This window comes from Hemitrygon akajei, chromosome 31, assembly GCF_048418815.1.
Source record: "Hemitrygon akajei chromosome 31, sHemAka1.3, whole genome shotgun sequence".
Taxonomy (NCBI): Eukaryota; Metazoa; Chordata; class Chondrichthyes; order Myliobatiformes; family Dasyatidae; genus Hemitrygon; species Hemitrygon akajei.
This window is the reverse complement of record NC_133154.1, coordinates 6,492,075-6,512,489: the sequence shown is the minus strand read 5'-3', so window position 1 is coordinate 6,512,489 and position 20,415 is coordinate 6,492,075. Positions and strand designations below refer to the sequence as shown.

Below are 20,415 nucleotides of genomic sequence, written 5' to 3'. Positions count from 1 at the left end.
GGCTGTATTCAGTGATCATTTCAGAGTTGAGGTGAGTGAAGTTACCCGCGCTTGTTCAGGAGCTTGATGGTTGAGGGGTAATAACTGTTCCTGAACCTGGTGGTGTGGGACCTAAGGCTCCTGTACCTCCTTCCCGATGGCAGGAGTGAGAGGAGAGCAAGGCCTGGGTGGGTGTGGGGTGGGGGCTTTCTTGTGGCAATGCTCCTTGCCGTTGTGCTCACTGGTGGGAGGTGCATTGCCCGTGATGGACTGGACTGTATCACCAATCAGGGTGGACCTCCTGACTGGCGAACATCCTCCAGATTTTTTGTGTGTTTCCTCTGGATTCCCAGCATCTGCAGAGCCTCCTATGCTTCTGATTGATGGCCCAGGAGTAGTGGAAATAGTCATTCACTCCAAGAAAAATAATTTTGAATGGCAACTGCTGAAGAAAGCAGAACTCTGCGACTGAATTGCAAGCCCGCACTGCTTTTGTGGATGTTATTTAATCCTTTGGCTCGCTCAAGACCCTTGAGAGATGCCCAGGTGTTAGTGGGCACTCATTCCACTTGCCCAGTGCAATGAGACACAAGGCTGATGGCTGGTTCTCCATCGCAGCAGCTCATCCCTCCCGCCGAGTGCCAATTATTCCTGGATCAATAACAACGGCAGCTGTACGCACACGTAACCCAGAGAGCCAGATTTGGAATGTTCACGTGAACGTATGTGTGAGCATGTGAGATAGTCAGTTTGCAGCGCAGCTGAGGAACTGGAGTTGGAATTGACTTTAAAAGGCAGGGAATTCTTCATTTTGCTTCCTCTGTAATAGAACTTAGAACCTAGAACATCACAGCACAGTACAGGCCCTTCAGCCCACAATGTTGTGCTGACCATCTAATCCACTCTAAGATCAATCTAACCCTTCCCTCCCACATAGTCCTCCATTTTTCTTTCAACCGCGTGCCTTTCTAAGAGCCTCTTAAATGTACCAAGTGTATCTGTGTCTACCTCCACCCCTGGCAATGTGTTCCATGTACCCACCATCTCTGTGTAAAAAGATCTACCTCTGATATCCCCCTATAGTTTCCTCCAATCACCTTAAAATTATTCCCTCTCGTATTATCCATTTCTGCCCTAGGAGAAAAGCTGCTGGCTGTTCCACTCTGCTAATGCCAAAAACCATCTTATACGTTCTATCAAGTCACCTTTCATCTTGCTTTGCTCCAAGGAGGAGAAAACCCAGTTTGCTCAACCTCTCCTCGTAAGACATGTTCTCTAATCCAAGAGCATCCTGGTAAATCTCCTCTGCACCCTCTCTAAAGGTTCCACATCCTTCCTAAAACGAGACAACCAGAAGTGAGCCAATATTCCAAGTGTGGACTGACAAGAGTTTTGCTGATCTCGAAATCATAATCAGGTTTAATATCACCGGCATGTGCTGTGAAATGTGTTAACTTTGCGGCAGCAGTACAATGCAATACCTGATAATATAGAGAAAAAACTGTGAATTACAGTAAGTATATATATATTAAATAGTTACATAAGTAGTGCAAAACTAGAAATTATAAAGTAGTGAGGTAGTGTTCGTGGGTTCAATGTCCATTCAGAAATCAGATAGCAGAGGGGAAGAAGCTGTCCCTGAATCATTTAGGTTCCTGTACCTCCTTCCTGATAGTAGCAATGAGAAGAGGGCATGCCCTGGGCGATGGCAGTCCTTAGTGCCACCTTTTTGAGGCATCGCTCCTTAGAAATGTCCTGGGTACTATGGAGGTTAGTACCCATGATGGAGCTGACTGACTTTACATCTCTCTGCAGCTTTCTTTGATCCTGAGCAATGTAACCTGGTTACATTTGAACTCAGTCCCCCAACTAATGGAGGTCAACGCACCATAAACCTTCTTAACCACCCTATCAGCAACTTTGAGGGATCTGTGGACGTGGACCCCCAAGATCCCTCTGTTTGCTGCTGACAATTGCAAAAGGACGTTTCTGGAGAATCTCTATTCAAAGAGATCCAAGTGTGTTTCTTCCTCTGTTAGCGCTACCGGTCTGAAAGAGCGCAATAGCTCTGCGAGGACTGCAAGCTTCCCTGTGGTGCTGGTGCTGTTGACAGTGCTCACACACACACTGCATTGCATCTCTACCCTCTGCCAGGGATTCCACCTGTCTCCAGTCAGTGTGTGGCCAGGCAGATCAATGTCCAATTCCCCGGCAACAGGCCTGGTCCCTTTGCGGGGCTGGGTCTGGCGTGAGTCTCTTGTGCCCGTCGCAGTGACGTGCCGTGGGGTGCCTGTGGGTGAGAGGGTTTGTCTCCTGACGACGTCACCGGCTGCGCAAGCTCAGACCGGTACACAGAATCCGAAAGAGCGGATCGCCGCTGCGCTTGGACTGCGGCCCGATTGAACCCTGCAGCGCGAGGGGCTGCCTTTGCTCCCCCCACCCAGTGCTTTCTGGGCAGCCGAGGACCAGAGATCTGTGCCCTGCTGCCCCCATGTGTGCGCGAGCAAAGCCGAGCACAGCTCCCGCACCCGAGCGGACTAGCGCCCGGTGTCAAAGATGGTGCCATGCCCCTCGTTGGCGACAGCAGGCTCTCCTTTCTGGCATCTGTCCCTGCACGTGGAGGCCTTCCTCAGTCTGTAGGCTGGCCTACAAGCTCCCCAGATGGATCCTGTAGCAGGCAGTGACACAGTCCGCACCAATTCCATCTCCTCCACCAACAAATAGCTCGCTCCCTGGGTAGACCTGCAGTACCTGAAGCCTCCCCTCCTGGACAGCTGCAACAGGCATGCCCGTGTCATGAGGCCTACTCCTCATTCAGACCCAGGATAGATCTTCGGAGATGTGTCGCTTCGTCAAGCATCAAGTGCCAGGAGGTCTCAGGGGCATATTGACCTGTGGAATATTGAAAGGCCTTGATAGAGTGGATGTGGGGAGAATATTTCCTATAGTGGGGGAATCTAGGGCCGGAGGGCACAGCCTCAGAATAGCGGGACGAGATGAGGAGGAATTTCTATAGCCAGAGGGTGGTAGATTTGTGGAATTTATTGCCGTGGACGGCCGTGGAGGCCAAGTCATTGGTGTATTTAAAGCCGAGTGTGATAGGTTCTTGATTAGTCAGGGCGTCAAGGTTACGGGAAAATGAATCAGCCATGATGGAATGGAGGAGCAGAGTCAATGGGCCAAATGGCCTAGTTCTCTGTTCCTATGTCTTATGCTCTTAATGAATGGGACTTGGCAGCTGAAACGTAATGTGAGAAAATGTTTTGTCATCCACCTTGGCAGAAGGAAAAAGCTATACAACATCCTTTTTTTTTAATTGTGTGAAATTGAAGGTAGTTTAGAATGGTTGGGTGTAATGGACACAGATATACAGAAGTAAACATCTTACTGTGACTACATACAGCCTGGTGATAATTCATCTGAATTACTGCGCATGATTCTGTATTCTCTATCCAAAGCACATTAGTTAGTCTTGGACAGACATGGATTTGAACCTTGGAAAGTTTCCAGGCCGCAAGCCTGGGCAAGGTTATTTTAAACGGAAGCCCAAGCTGCAAGTCTCCCCTCTCCACGCCTCCGATGTTGTCCAAGGGAAGGGCATTAGGACCCATACAGCTTTGCACCGGTGACGTCGCAGAGCAATGTGTGGTTAAGTGCCTTGCTCAAGGACACAACACACTGCCTCAGGCAAGGCTCGAACTAGCGACCTTCAGATAACTAGACGAACGCCTTAACTACTTGGCCACGTGCCAACACACATAGCAGCACACGCAAAATGCTGGAAGAACTCAACAGGTCAGGCAGCATCTATGCAGAGGAATAAAGAGTTAACGTTTCCGGCTGAGGTCCCCATTACCTGGCCATCCATTCGTCTTGTGGCAGTTTGGTCTGTGTTCTGCTGCTAGCTCTGAGCACCTGTACAGTGATTCATTTGCCTTGGCTGAATAACAATCCAATGCTCACCACCTCAGACCTAAAAACAGTAAGCAAATTCAAGGCTGGCACAAATGAAAGGAATCTGTCAAGTACTGAGTCCAAGGTACTTGTATCCCTTAAGACCAGGCATTTTTAAATAGACTCCAGCCCGTGAGAGGGATGGATCATTTCCTTCACACTTCACATCGCCTCTCTTAAAAAATGCCATGATTGATTTGGGAGGTTGGAATGGAAGTGCATTCTCCTGGGAGCTGGTGTCACTGTATTATGAAGTCCTAAAGCAAGCCTCCTTCAGAAGTGTCTTGTGCTGTGTTGACACCGGTGTCTCACATCACAGTCACTGGAGCTGTGCCCCGAGGCACAGCAGCCTGTTGCAATCTTTTGCCCAATAATTTATCTGCTCTGAAGTCTTGGAAATAAGAGTCCTTTAAAACGTTTTCTTTTTAACTCCAATTCTGAGAACATTCAAATAAAAACTGAAGTGAGGTTAGTAAAAGAAATGTTCCTTTTGATATGTCAACAACAAGCGGTTCTTTGACTCATTCTGGGAAAACCAACCAGACCAGGATCTGTACTGTCTTGAGAAGCTCCACGTGAAGACCTTATATTGTTTCAGAGAGAGAGAACAGGACATCTGAATCAGCCACACTTTCAGAGACAGGAACTTATTTGTAATGTGGGTGTTGGTGGCATACTTATGTTGAAACTTTATATAACTGTTTTTAGGCCACATCTCGAGTATTGCAACACACACAAAATGCTGGTGGAACGCAGCAGGCCAGGCAGCATCTATAGGGAAAAAAGAGATAGTAAGAGATTTGAATGTAGGAGGGGGACGGGGAGACCTGAAATGATAGGAGAAGACAGGAGGGGGAGGGATGAAACTAAGAGCTGGGAAGTTGATTGGCATAAGGGATACAGAGCTGGAGAAGGGGGAGGATCATGGGATGGAAGGCCTTGGAAGAAAGAAAGGGGGAAGGGAACACCAGAGGAAGATGGAGAACAAGCAAGGAGTTACTGTGAGAGGAAAAGAGAGAGAGAGAGAGAGAGAGAGAAATATAAATATATATAATAAAAATAAATAAACGAACAAACAAACAAACAAATAAATAAATAGGGATGGGGTAAGAAGGGGAGGAGGGGCATTAATGGAAGTTAGAGAAGTCAATGTTCATGCCATCAGATTGGAGGCTACCCAGCCGGAATATTAGGTGTTGTTCCTCCGACCTGAGTGTGGCTTCATCTCGATAGTAGAGTATTTATCTATCTATCTATTCATTTATTTATTTATCTTATATTAAATTATATTATATATATATAATTGTGTTGCTTGAGTTTCCAGCATTGCAGATTTCTTAGTGTTCTCGAGTATTGCATGCAGTTCCGGTCGCCTCACTATAGGAGGGATGTTGAGGCTCTGGAGAGGGTGCTGAAGAGGTTTATCAGGTTGCTGCCTGGTTTAGAGGCTGGATGAACGTGGGTTGTTTTCTCTGGAGCTCTGGAGGCTGAGGGGAGATCCAATAGAGGTTTACAAGATTATGAGAGGTATCGATAGAGTGGACAGAGAGTATCTGTTTCCTGGGGTGAAATCACTAATACCAGAGGATATGCATTAAAGGTGAGAGGGGTAGGTTCAAGGGGGATGTGAGGGGTAAGTATTTTACTCAGCATACCTGGAATGCACTGCCTGGTACGGTGGTAGATGCAAATACATTAGAGGCTTTTAAGTGACATTTGGATAGGTATGTGGATGTGAGGAAGATGGAGGGGTATGGACATGGTGTAGGTAGGAGGGATTAGTGTTTGAGTGTTTTTGATTTGCTTTTTAGATGGTTCAGCACAACATTGTGGGCTGAATGGCCTCTTCCTGTGCTGTACTGTTTGATGTTCTGTAAACACATGAGGTTTTGCAGGTACTGTAAATCCAGAGCAATGCACACAAAATGCTGGAGGAACTCAGCAGGTCAGGCAGCATCTATGGAGAGGAACAAACAGTGGACAACAACCTCGAGTCAGTTTAATTCCGAGTGTGGTTGCTGATGTTAGCAGCTTCAGATTTATCACGTGTGCGCTCAGCGGCTGCGTTATTGGGGACCTCCTGCCCCTAATAAAGTGGCCCCTGGCTGCGTGTCCGTGGTCTTCAGCTGCTGCAGCCTTTCCACCTCCAGGTTCGACATGTTGTGTGTTCAGAGAAGATCTTCTACACACCACTGTGGTCGCGCGTGTTTATTTGAGTTACGGTCACCTATCTGTCAGCTTGAACCATTCTGGCCGTTCTCCTCAAACCTCTCACACCACACAAAAGAGACAAAGCAGTTGTGTGGGTGAAAACACCTTGTAGAGGGGGTCAGAGGAGAATGGCCAGACTGGTTCAAGCTGACAGGAAGGAGACAGTAACTCAAATTACCACACATTACAACGGTGGTGTGCAGAAGAACATCTCTGAATACACATGTTGAACCTTGAAGTGTTGAGTTACAGCAACAGAAGACCACGAACATAACACTCATTGGCCATTTTATTAGGTACAGAATAAAGTGGCTACTGATCGTATAATCCGTTAGTTATTTTAACATTACGTGATGGTAAGGACTGTGGAAAGGAGCAAACTTGAACATAACTGGGGTTATGAACACTTTCTGGACGGGTAATTAATCAACTTTACTGATTCTTCCTGCACAGTCTGGAGAAATTATAGTGTCTCAGAGAGGCACCGACATCCAGTCCATGTACCAAGGGACACTATTATTGTTAGGATTCTGGGTTACACACAGGTATACAAAATGTGAGTCATGTTGCATGTGGGGGAGGGGTGGGCTCAGTTTCTGGGAGAGAACGGTGTCACTGAAGGTAAGGAGGTTTCTGCACCAGCTAATTGGCAAGAGATAAAGGCTCGAGCGATGGGACGAAGGCAAAGGACGGGCGTTTGTCTCCGCAGCATTGCTTAAGCGTGGCGCGGAGCGAGAAAGGTGGGCACAGCAAGCTCCCATGAACAATAATGCGATAATGTCCACCCTCCCTGCTCTTCTTCCACATAGTGCCATGGGATCCTCTACTCGTGGCTGAGAGGAGGGGCAGAGCCTTGGACTGACAGCTCGTCCCCGAGAACGGTACTTCCGACAGTGCGACCCAGCTCCAGTACTCCCTGTACTGCAGAGAAACGTCTATGCTTCGACCAATTCCACGACCCTGCTTCGCAACTTGCTGTAAGTTTTGCTCTTTGATTGCAGGAAGTATAAAAGTAACGCCGTGGCCACTTTGGAGGACTCACTCTGAGGTGACGGTGGCGAGTTTTGTCCTGAAAATGGCTCTTGGGAAAGGAGTACTTCAGGAAATGAGACGCCATGGACAATGACCTTTAGTTGTTCTGCTGAATATTGGCCTGAAACATAGAACGTAGAACAGTACAGGCCATTTGGCCCACAGTGTTGTGCTAACCTTTTAATTTACTCCTAGATCAACCTACCCCTTCCCTATCAAACGTAGATAATGACAGCACAGTACAGGCCCTTCACCCACAAAGTTGTGCCGACCTTTTTACCTACTCCAAATCTCACCCTTCCCTTTGGAACATAAACATAGAGCAGTACAGGCCATTCGGCCCATAGTGTTGTGCTAACCTTTCAACTTACTCCAAGTTCAATCTAATCCTTCCCTACCAAACACAGAACACTACAACCCAGTAAACAATGATGTGCCGATCTTATAACCTACTCAAAGATCAATCTAATCCCTCCCTGTAGAAAATAGAACAGTACAGGCCATTTGGCCCACAATTTGTGCTGACCCTTTAACCGACTTGGAGATCAATCCTAACCCTTCCTTCCCACACAGCCCTAATCTCCCTAAATCCCCCTAATGTATCCTCCTCTACCCCCACCCCTGGCAGGTGCGTTTCACGGATGCACAACAGCGTAGTGGTTCGTGTAACACTTCGCAGCGCCAGCGATTTGAAGCTCGGAGTTCAATTCCCGCCGCTGTCTGTGAGGGGCTTATACATCCTCCCCGTGACTGTGTGGGTTTTCTCCCGCGTTCTAACGGATGTATGGATTAGGGTTGGTGAGTTGTGGGCATGCTATGTTGGTGCCAGAAGCATGACGGTGCTTACCCGCTGGCCCCAGCACCATGCTTGCTGATTTGATGCAAGCTCCGCACTTCACCATGGGTTTCGCTATACGTACGTGTGATAAATGGAACTAATCTTTAATCTTTAGTCGGTCATGCAGGGGCCTGTTCAAATGTGGGGAAAGCTCTCTCTCCAACCCCCTTTCAGGCAGGAGCTCCCACCTTCTTAATCTCCATCTAATTCTTCTACCTTGTCCCGACCCAAAATGTCACTGCCTGCTTCCTTCCACAGATCGAGGCCGTATCTTCACCCAAAACGTCGATTGTCCATTTTCTTCCACAGATCGAGACTGAGTCTTGACCTGAAACGTTGACCGCCAGTCTCCTTCCACAGATCGAAACCATGTCTCAACTCGAAACATCGCCTGTCCATCTCCTTGTACAGATGCTGCCTGGCCCACTGAGTTCCTCCGGCAATTTGTTATCGGCTATTTCCACTTTGCTAATGGAAACAGTTCCCTCCTGGTCACCCTGCCATAATTTTGCACACCACAATTACCCCTCACTCACCTCGTCCTATGATCTTTATACTTAGGATTGGGATATATTTACAGATCCCTCACCCACTGTTAACTATCGCACACTCGATAAGCCAAATGGCCTAATTCTGCTCCTGGGTTTCACAGTCTTATGGTCAACTCAGTTCCAAAGGAGACAGCCCTATGTGTTGACAGACCATCTCAAAAGATTCAAGATTGCTTAACGCCATTTAAGTGTAAAGGAGAATGAAATAATTGTTACTCCAGATCTGATGCAGCATAAAAAACGTCACTAGCCTTGGTCACAATTCCTTTGCACCCTCTCCTCTGCATCTTCACAAGCATTACAATGTTCCAGTCATGGTCATCTGGTCCTTATACAGGTCATTATCCTCCATGCACCTTAGCCAATAAAGACGGGCATCCTACCTACCTTCTTCCCCATCTTGCCCACCTGTCCTGCTTACCTACAGGAATTTGTGGCAAGCACCTTTTGTCAACAATCTTCTAAAATTCATCAGTGTGGCTTCAAAGTTTTTTTTATTTATTTAGTGATACAGTGAAACGGAGACATCTTTTTCTCCCTTGTCAGGGAGAGAGAGAGAGAACCTGCGGTATGTCGAATACTGGGTGAACGCGAAGTCTTTGGGGTAACTGCAAGTCCATGTCTTTGCTGCTGCTTTGCTCACGTTTGAGTGTTCATTCGGTGGCGGGTGCCAATGCTTTTTTTTGCCGGTGGGAGGGGTGAGCTGGGGGGGGTGGATTTTAGGGTTCTAACATTTAAAGGTCATTTATTTTTTGGGGCACTCCTCTGTTTTTGTGGATGGTTGCGAAGAAAAAGCATTTCAGGATGTATAATGTATATATTTCTCTGACATTAAATGTACTTTTGAAACTTTTTGAAACTTTGAAACAGCGTGGAATAGGCCGCCAACAACCCCCAGCAACCCTGATTTAACCCTAACCAATCTCAGGACAATTTACAAAGAGCAATTAACCTACTAACTGATACATCTTTGGACTGTGGGAGGACACCGTATAAACCGGTGAAAACCCAACGCATTGCACGAGGATGCACAGATGACATCGGGAATGAACGCCAAAACTTTAATGCGCCAAGCTGTAATAGCATTGTGCTAACCGTTGCCGTGGTGCCCCATGTAACTCCTTGTTAATTCTTCAAAAAGAGAGAGATTGACTTCACTTAGCAAAACCCCGCTGTCTTTATTATATTAACCTTTGTCTCTATAAATGATGATTAATGCCATCCTTCAGGGCTTTTTCCAATTATTTCCCCACACCTGGTGTCAGGCTATCTGGCCTGTAGTGAGTCCATCTGCCCCCTTCTCCCTTATTAAGCAATCGGCAGCTTTTGAGGCCTTTAGCAGTAGGCCTGAGGCCAAAGAGCACAGGGAAATGATATCTGAGTCTGTACTCGTTTTTCACTTGTTTCCTTTGAGATCCTGGGGTACATTTTATTTCAGCCTCGTGTTTTAGACATTTTTAGAGATGCTGAAACCTTCAATAAATCCTTTCTTTCTAAGTTAATACCACTCATTACTTCTCACTGATGATGCCTCAGTCATCTCCATTTCCCATGAAGACAGATGCAAAGTTTTCTTCCATGAGTTTGTATGTTTCTCCCAGCCCCAGACTTAGTTTAATGCAAAGGTCAAAAAGTCAAAAGACAAAGTAAAATAAATTTATCATCAAAGTTCGTAGATGTCAACCATTTTAAGATTCATTTCCTTGCAGGCCTTTACAGGAAAATATAGATATAGAATAGATTTATGAAAAACTATACATAAACAAAGACTGTTCTCTTTGTAGGGTTGTTCGACAAGCCTGTAGGTCACAATCGTTTCATTACCAGACGAGGTGACATTATCAGAGCGCAATTGAGAGTTGCCTCTACTGAGTGCTCGTGTTTATATTGGTTCGACTCATTCTGATTGGTTGACTGTGGCGCTGGCCGCTGGTCTCCGCTGGGCCCCAGCCATCTGGATAGCCGACGATCTCCGCTGGCCCTTATCTCTGGTTATCGGTTGTTGTGAGTGTTGGTTCCTCGGGTGTCCGTGGCTCAGCGTCGGCCCCTGATTCCGCATCTGAAGTGACGGCAAGACTGTTCCAACCACGCGGAATGATGGTAGCATGCAAAACCAGCACGACCATCAGAACGCTCATCTCAAGACCCAAAAATCCAACAGCCCACATGGAGAGAACAAATGTAATGTATCTAATCCAGTGTGGAGACTGCCCATGATGTAGGACCGATGGGCAGAAACTATCTACGAGACTACATAAAAATCAACTAGCTGAAAGACCACATGATCCTCTGTCACTCATCTCAATATATGAAGACCAAGAAGGGCACAAATTCATCTGGGAAGCTACAAAAATCTTGACAGAAGCACAAAATGAAAAATCAAGAGAATTCTTAGAAGCTTGGTTCTCAACGGAAAATTCTATTAACAAACATAATGAACTGGACCCAATTTACAAATCTAAGCATCTGCAGGATCGGAGTTGAGGGTTGAGTCATGGACACCCAAGGACCAATGCTCACAAGGACTGATGACCAGGGACATGGGCCAACTGCGATCTCTCAGACATCCAGTTGGCCGGAACCCAGCAGACACAGCCAACCAGTCAGAACAATGAGTTAGACCAATATGAACACGAGCCCTCGGCAGAAATAAAAACTCAATTGCGCACAGATGATGTCACCTCGGCTGGTGACGAAATGTCGGCGACTTAACCTCCAGGCTCGGCGAACAGCCCAACCGGAGCTCCCGATCTTCTCGCTCATTCCGTAAACAAAAGCTGCCAAAGAACCAATGTGCACAAGAAGGCAAATTGTGCAATTGAAAAATAAATCAAACTGAGAACATGAGTTGTAGAGTCCTTGAAAGTGAGTCTGTAGGTTGTGGAATCAGTCCAGTGTTGAGGTGAGTGAAGTTATCCTCACTGGTTCAGGAGCCTGAAGGTTGTAGGGTAATAACTGTTCCTGAACCTGGTGGTGTGGGATCTAAGGCTCCTGTACCTCCTTCCCAATGGTAGTAGTGAGAAGAGAGCATGTCTTGGATGGTGGGGGCCCTTGATGGTGGATGCTACTTTCTTGCGGCAGACTCTTTGGAGATGTGCTCAATAGTGGGGAGGGCTTTTCCTGTGATGAACTGGGGTTGCATCCACCACTTCCTGCAGGCTTTTCCATTCCTGGGCATTGGTGCTTCCGTACCAAGCCATGGTGCAAACAGTCAGGATATCCTACACTGTGCATCTATAGAAGTTTCTCATTTCCTTAATGAAGTTAGATAACATCTTAGGGAATTCTCTTGACTCCACCTGACTATTTTTCCCTTCACAAACATGAGAAAATCTGCTGATGCTGGACATCCAAACCAACACACACAAAATGCTGGAGGAGCTCAGCAGATGAGGCAGCAGCTACAGTAAAGGGTGAACATTCGATGTTTCGGGCTAAGACCCATTATCAGGACTCATGATAGGAAACGTCCTCTCCAGACTCACTCTACATAGGCCTTTCAATATTGAATGGGTTTCAATGAGATTCCTTCAACCTTCTAAACTCCAGTGAGTTCAGGCCCAGAGCCTTCAACGTTCCTCAGATATTAACCCTTTCATTCCTGGGATCATTCCTGTGAAATTTCTCTGGATCCTCTCTGATGCCAGCACATAATTTCTTAGGTAAGGGCCTAAAACTGTTCACAATACTCCAAGTGTGGTATATATAGACTTTCAAAAGTTATTTGATGAACTGCTGATCAGTCGGAGTGGAGCCCATGAAATACAATGGCAGAAATGAACTTGGTAAAAAAATCAGCTTTCCAGCAGGAAACAATGAATGAGCCTGAGACTGGTGGGAAAGTTCTAGGGGAAGTGCTTTCCTTATCATACACTCAATGGCCACTTTGTTAGGTACAGGAGGTACTGAATAATGTGGTCTCACTGCTTTTCTCTATATGTCCGTGGTCTTCTGCTGCTGTAGCCTATCTGTTTCAAGTTTCGTTGTGCTGTGCATTCAGAGATGCTCTTTTGCACACCACTGTTGTAACGTGTAGTTATCTGAGTTACTTACTGTTGCCTTCCTGTTGGCTCTAACCAGTTTGGCCATTTTCCTCTGACCCCTCCCTTTCTGTGTGTTTTCACCTACAGGACGGCCACTCACTGAATTTTTTTTTTCTGTTTCTTGCACCATTCTTTGTAAATTCTGAAGACTGTTGTGTGTGAAAATCTCAGGAGGTAAGCAGTTTCTGAGATTGTCAAACCACCCTGTCTGACACCAACATTCATTCCATAGTCAAAATTACTTAGATCACACTTCTTCCCCATTCTGATGTTTGGCCTGAACAACAGCTGAACCTCTTGACCATGTCTACATACTTTTATGCATTGAGTTGCTGCCAAGTGATTGGCTGATTAGATATTTGCATTAATGAGCAGGTGTACAGGTGTACCTAATAAAGTGGCCACTGATTATACAAGGCATTGACTATTTGGGTTTGGGTGTGTGGAACACTATTTCCAAAAAATACCGAAGCCACAAAACCTGAAGCTCACCTCCATAAAACCACAAGGCTTGGGAGTGAAATTAAGCCGCTCAGCCCATTTAATCCAGGGTATTCAAATCACAAACAAGAGAAAATCTACAGATGCTGGAAATCCGAGCAACACATGAAATGCTGGAGGAGCTCAGCAGGCCAGGCAGCATCTACAGAAATAAGCACAGTTGATGTTTCAGGCCAAGAGGGTCCGAAGAAGGAGAGGGTTCCTACCGAGGGGGTCTCAGCCCAAAACGTCGACTGTTTACTCTTTTCCATGGATGCTGCCTGGCCTGCTGAGTTCCTCCAACATTTTGTGTGTGTCATTCTGGGGTATATATGGGTTATATATTTCTTCCTAAGTGGCAAGGTAGGTGGAGAAAGTTGTTAAAAGCATACAGGATCCCGGGCTTAATAATTAGATGCATGGAGTGCAGAAGCAAGGAGATTATGATGAATCGTAATAAGAATCAAGGGCCAGCTTTATTTGCCACATGCATTTACAACCACACACACACGCACGCACGCACGCACGCACACACATCCCTAAGACCTTTGCACAGTACTGCAGTAATTTTATGTATTGCACTGTGCTGCTGCCACAAAAGCAAAAACAAATTTCATGACGTGAGCATTGATAAACCTGATTCTGATATGGGTCTCGGTTGTGGGCTGAGAATGGGAAGGAGACAGGGAGAGGGGTATCGTGTTGGGGAAAGGGGAAGGGAGAGGGGAGGGAGTGGGAAGACATTCTGTAATGATCAATAAACCAATGGTTGGGAATCAGAAGACCTTGTCTGGTGTCTCAGGGCTGGGTGTGTCTGCACCCGCACCATGCCCCTGCCACTCCTCTGCAGCCTGTCCCACATCCCTCCCACGGTGCTCACCATTCCCAACATCCTTTGCTCCCAGCGGATTTACAAACTTGTTCTCTGCCCTGTGCTGACAAATGCAGTACTGTGCAAAGGTTTTAACAATATATATGTGCCTAAGACATTTGTACAGTTAAGCACATGTATCAGGGTTTTGCTGTGGTGTGTTGGTCCGGACAGACCATATGACACAAAACAACATTCAACAATGATAAAGAATTATATAAAAAATAAAGTTAGAGGTTAAAGTACAGGTATGGAATAAATGCCAGCATGTATTTACAATGTATAAAAAGTGGTGTAAAGTGTTTACAGAGCAGTGACTGAGGTAATAGATAGAGGGGCTGGGGGTGGCTAACTAGAACGGTCGAACAGATTAACTGCTTGGGAGAAGGACTTTTAAGATGGTGTGAGGTTTTTCTTTTAATAGTCCTTTAGTTCTTTCCAGAATAGTGCTTTTGGAAAAGGTCGTTTGCTGGGGTTGGTAGCATCGGCAATGATGTTTTATCCTACTCCTTCTTTGTCCTGCGCTAGTTCAAGCATAGCTGGACAATTATGTCCAGTCCAGGCCAGCATACTTTTGGGAAAATGTGAATGTTTTGGAGAGGATATGGATTTAATGAAAATAGAAGTCAGCAACAGGCCCTTTGGCCCACAATGTTGTGATGAACCAATAAAATTAGCCATCAAATATCTAACTAAACTGATCTCTTCTGCCTGCACAGTGTCCAAATCCTTCAATTTTCTTCACATTCATGTGCCTATCTAAAGGTTCTTTAAAAATCGCTAATATTTCTGCCTCTACCACCACCCCAAGCAGCATATTCCAGGCACCCACCACGCTGAGTGAAAAACTTGCCCCTCACATCTCCGGAGCTGACTTCGTATGCTAGTTCAGGAATAGGGAGTATAAAGAATGAAAAGCACAGGAGTTTGGTATTTTCGCAACAGGATGGGGACCAGCTGGGTTATATTGACACTGATCCAGTACTGACTCATTGGGCCAAGGGGCCTCCCTCTGGGCTGTAGCTGTTTGGTGATTCCATGATTTCAACTTGCCTCTAATTGTGCTCTTGATGTCGATCATATTTTTTTATTGCTCTATCCTGCTGGAAGTTCCTTGATTCCAGGGATTTAGGAGCTTGCCCCTTCCTCTTAACTTTCTGAATAATCGCCTGAATCCTCCAAACCTCCTTGATTATATAGTTAGAATAGACCAACCATTACTGCGCAGTACTGGTCCTGATGAAGGGTCTCAGCCTGATACATCGACTTTTTATTCCTCTTCCTAGATGCTGCCTGACCTGCTGAGTTCCTCCAGCATTTTGTGTGTTGCTCTGGATTTCCAACATCTGCTGAATCTGCTAAAGTCTTCATGTATGGGTCCTTCAGCCCATGATGTTGTGTCTGCAGTATATTCCATATTTTAGTATTGTTGATATATTGCTTCATTAGCATTCTTTATCTGTTTACATAATTCAGTATGGGCTGTATGTAAGAAGCACATGAGTAACACACATCATTCCACCACCATGTCATGTGTGAGCACCTCACTGAAAGAAGAAAAGCTAAGTAGACATGAATCCTGGCTCCCCTGTTTTTCTTTCGCTTAGTTTCTGGAGTGACAAAACATAACAGTGGCGATGAGTAAGTTTTAAAACAAACCCGAGATGACTACCTACCTGTTGAAGTGGAGCATGTTTTTTGCCAGAAGGTGAGAGAGAGACATTTGAGTTTAAATAAAAGCACAGCACGTTTTTCTTCAGAAGGGGAGAGAGGCCTCCAAGTTTAAAAAAGAGGCAGAAAATAGACAAGATTAACAAGCAGCATACAGGGTTTATAAACAGTGAGTGCCAGGTGGTATTAATAATTAATTAAAAAAGCAGAAATGGCTGGTTACAAAATATAGATGCATTTGACTGCACAACAGATAACTAGATTAAGTGCATTGAGCAGTATTTTGAAGCAAAAAAAAAGCTGATGAAAAACGAGTACCGGTGTTGCTGAGTGTAATGGGTGGAAAAGCATACAGTTTGCTTATAAGTTTACCTGCTCCAACTAAACCAGCTGAGATGAGCTTTGCTGAAATTGTGCAAGGGATGCAGGGACATTTAGAACTGAAACCATTGTTGGTTGCAGAACGCTTTAGGTTTCATAAGCGGAAACAAAAATGAAGGGGAGTTCATTTCAGCTTACATGGCTGAATAGAAGAAATTGTCTGAACATTGTCAGGTCAGTGATAGGCATAGTGATACACTAGGAGGTCATTTAGTGTGTGGCATTTTCAAGAAAACATTCAAAAAACATTTTCTAACACACATTTAAAAGAGCAGTTGAAACTGCTGTATCAATGGAAACAGCAACCAGGAATGAAAGTGAGCATGAACAAACTGCAATGTCTAAACAAAAACTTGCCTGGTCAAACAACTTATGTCATTATTGTGGCAGGGGCTCACTATAGCAGAGCAGTGCATATTTAATCGCAAAACTTGCAAAAAATGCAACAGATTAGGAAACATGCAAAGAGCATGGCAGGCAGATAAAAATAAATGGACTGCACAGGGAAGAGAAAAGGATGAAAAGTCATGTGCATCCTAATCTGCATGCTGTTGATGAGAAGTGTGATAATGATGAGAGTGACACAAGACTGCGTAGCCTTGAGATTTACAATGTGAAAACAAGCCATATTGGGCTTGTATGTGGTAAAATCTTGAAGATCAGCATTGCGGGTCTGTGAATGGCTGAGACAATTACAACTTGCTTGGAGATCCATCCACCATTTGCATGCCGCATTCCCTGCAATAGAGTCAACTGAAAGTGAATTAAGAAAGGTACTGGATGATGCCACAGCAGTGTTCAAGGATGACATTGGAAAACTCAATCATATCAAGGGTAAAACAGTGTTAAATGAAAATGCCTCACCCACATTTTACAAAGCCCATCCGGTTCCTTATAACATCCATGATAAAGTAGCTAGTGAGCTGGATCGCATAGCTGAAGGAATTCCTTCCGAAGTTGAGGGGAGTCCATGGACAATGGCAGTGGTCCCAGTAGCCAAGAAGAATGGGTCCGTCAGGATCTGTGTTGATTTTAATGTCACCATCAATCCCGTACTGAAAGTACCCTCTGCCCAGGATACAGGATATATCTGCAAACCATTCTAGAGGGAAACATTTCAGCAAAGTGGACTTGCCTGAGGCTTACCTACAGATGGAGATGGAAGATGAGTTCAAAGTGTTTCTCACCATAAACACTCACGAAGGGCTTTATTGCTATAATAGGCTTGTTTTTGGAGTAGCATCTGCACCTGCTCTCTGGCAGAGAGCTATGGACCAGGCGCTGCAAGGCTGACCAGACATTCAGTGTTACCTGGATGACATCATTGTTACCGGCGAGGATGACAAGAAACATCTCCAAAGTCTCAAGGAAGTGTTAAAAAAAATTAGAAGATTATGGGCTCAGAGCATGACATGACGCGACTATGAATTCTTTAAACCAAGCATCACTTACTGTGGTCGCACTATTGGTGCACAAGGTTTGCACAAGTGTGCCGAGAAAATTTGAGCAGTGGTGGATACGCCAAGGCCAAAGGACGTGTCAAAGTTGGATTCCCTTTAGAACTTGTCAATTGATATGGGTTCCTGCCAAACCTGGCTTCTGTGCTCCAGCCCTTGAACTCATCACTACAGATCGGGAAGAAATGGCAATGGACAAAGCAGTGTGAGGTGACTTTCTGAAAGACAAATGAAATGGTGAGGTCAGACACTGTACGTACACATTCTGATCCACATCATCCAGCGAAGCTTGTCTGTGATGCCTCATCTTTCGGCCTAGGTGCAGTTATGTCACAAGTTATGTGTGATGGAAGTGGATTCGTCAGAGCCTTTGCATCACATTCTCTTACTGCTGCAGAGAAAAATTACGCCCAGATTCATGGAGAGACCTTCAACCGGAACTTGTATGGCAGAGAGTTTGCCCTCTTCCCTGATCACCAGCCACTGGTGTTCATTTTCAGTTCACAGAAGGGTGTTCCATGAGGAAATCTGCAGATGCTGGAAATTCAAGCAACACACACACAAAATGCTGGTGGAACGCAGCAGGCCAGGCAGCATCTATAGGAAGAAGCGCTGTTGACGTTTCGGGCCGAGACCCTTCGTCAGGACCAACTGAAAGAAAAGATAGTAAGAGATTTGAAAGTAGGAAGGGGAGAGGGAAATCCGAAATGATAGGAGAAGGCCGGAGGGGGTGGGGTGAAGCTAAGAGCTGGAAAGGTGATTGGCAAAAGGGATACAGAGCTGGAGAAGGGAAAGGATCATGGGACGGGAGGCCTAGGGAGAAAGAAAGGGGGAGGGGAGCACCAGAGGGAGATGGAGAACAGGCAAAGAATGATGGGCAGAGAGAGAGAGAAAAAGGGGGGGAGAATAAATAAATCAGGGATGGGGTAAGAAGGGGAGGAGGGGCATTAACGGAAGTTAGAGAAGTCAAATTTCATGCCATCAGGTTGGAGGCTACCCAGATGGTATATAGGCTGTTGTTTCTCCAACCTGAGTGTGGCTTCATCTTGGCAGTAGAGGAGGCCATAGATAGACGTATCAGAATGGGAATAGGACGTGGAATTGAAATGTGTGGCCACTGGAAGATCCTGCTTCCTCTGGTGGACAGAGCGTAGGTGTTCAGCGAAACGGTCTCCCAGTCTGCGTCGGGTCTCACCAATATATAAAAGGCCACACCGGGAGCACCGGACACAGTATACCACACCAGCCGACTCACAGGTTAAGTGTCGCCTCAGCTGGAAGGACTGTCTGGGGCCCTAGTGGGTGTTCCACTAACAGCAGCAGCATAAGTGTAGAGTTGGGCCCTGTTCCTAGGAGGACGCAATTATAAGTTCACATTCAAGAGGAGAACTAATCCTGGAAGTGCTGATGGATTGTCCCTTTTTACCCCGGAAAAGGAAATAACTGAAAAATTCACAAAAGAGGACACATGGAAATTTGACCTAGGAGGGTTACAATTACCAAATTACCAAATTTTAGGAATTATTACAAAGCAAATCAACTTAGATTTATTGCATCTTTTTTTGATGAAGATAAACCGGCATGGATTAGAATAGAATTAGATAAAATAGGAGAAAATATACCAGATTTTATATATAAATGGGAATCTAAATGGATACGGGAAAAGAAAGAATCTCCTATACTAAAACATATATATATATCCCATTGTAAAAGGGATAAGTTTATTTTGAATATACTAAAACATATATATATATCCCATTGTAAAAGGGATAAGTTTATTTTGAATTATAGGTCTCTTCGCTAATAAAGATTTCTTTATCTCATCATCAAAGATAAATGTTGATGATGAGATAAAGAAATCTTTATTAGCAAAGAGACCTATAATTCAAAATAAACTTATCCCTTTTACAATGGATAATCAACTTTTATATAACTGGTTTCACAAATGGATTAGATATATAGGAGACTGTTTTGAAGGAGGTATATTAATGTCATTTGACCAATTAAAGAATAAATATAAAATATCAAAAGAGGACACTCCTCTTGATGTGTTCTCCTTAAGGCAAATAAAAAATCAAATATCTTCCTATTATGGCAGAAATAATCCAAAAGGAAGCTAGAAAAGGCCCCACACCATCTCAGGTCTACTTGGCAACCCAAAATGGCTGGAATATGCAGCAGAAATTCCATTTCCCCCATTTTACCATCACCGGGGTGAACTTGCCCTTGACAGTAGTTGTGAATTGAGAATCCTTGTACCATCCAAGCTAAAGTATTGGTGGAGCTTCATGCTGGTCATCTAGGCATGGTCAAAATGAAAATATTGGCTTGGAGCTTTGCCTGGTCTCCTGGGATAGATCAGCAGATTTGCATGCACTGTTTGGGATGTCAACACGTCCAGAAGATGCCAAGAACAGTGTCTCTCCAACCCTGGGAATGGCTTACATTGCCCAGCAGAAGATTCATTTGGATTTTGCTGGACCATTCATGTCCACAAATTTCTTGGTAGTAGAGGATCCAGCTACAAAGAAGCCTGAAGTGTTCCCAATAGACTCCGCTACAACCTTGCGCACTGGTGATGTGTTGAGAAGCCTCTTCTCAAGGACTGGTGTTCTAGAACACTTAGTCAGTGACAATGGACCACAGTTTGTTGCAGGACATTTCAGTCAGTCCTGAAAATAAATGTAAAAAGATGTATTGCATCTGCATTGTATCACCCAGCTACAAGTGGCTTGGCAGAAAGGTTTGTCCAGATCACACTGTGAGTAATGTGAGCAGAACACACTACACTGACACTGAATCAGAAGCTCACCAATATCCTCCTTGCATATCCTCCACAGCCAACACGTCACCAGCTATGCTGTTCCTGGGTTGTCCCCTGCGCTCGCGCTTGCATCTCCTCAAACCCAGTTTCAGAAGGATTGTGCAGGGTCAAACAGCTGAGACA

General features: G+C 45.2%; 1 protein-coding gene across 1 annotated transcript in view; it reads left to right on the top strand.

Moving 5' to 3' along the window:
- Nucleotides 1-20,415, top strand: part of LOC140719369 (glutamate receptor ionotropic, NMDA 2B-like) — a 515,361-nt gene that overhangs the window by 139,984 nt on the left and 354,962 nt on the right. The window contains exon 3 of the mRNA XM_073033963.1: nucleotides 6,954-7,121. The gene's annotated coding sequence lies outside the window, so the exon portion shown is untranslated. The remainder of the gene's footprint in view (nucleotides 1-6,953; nucleotides 7,122-20,415) is intronic.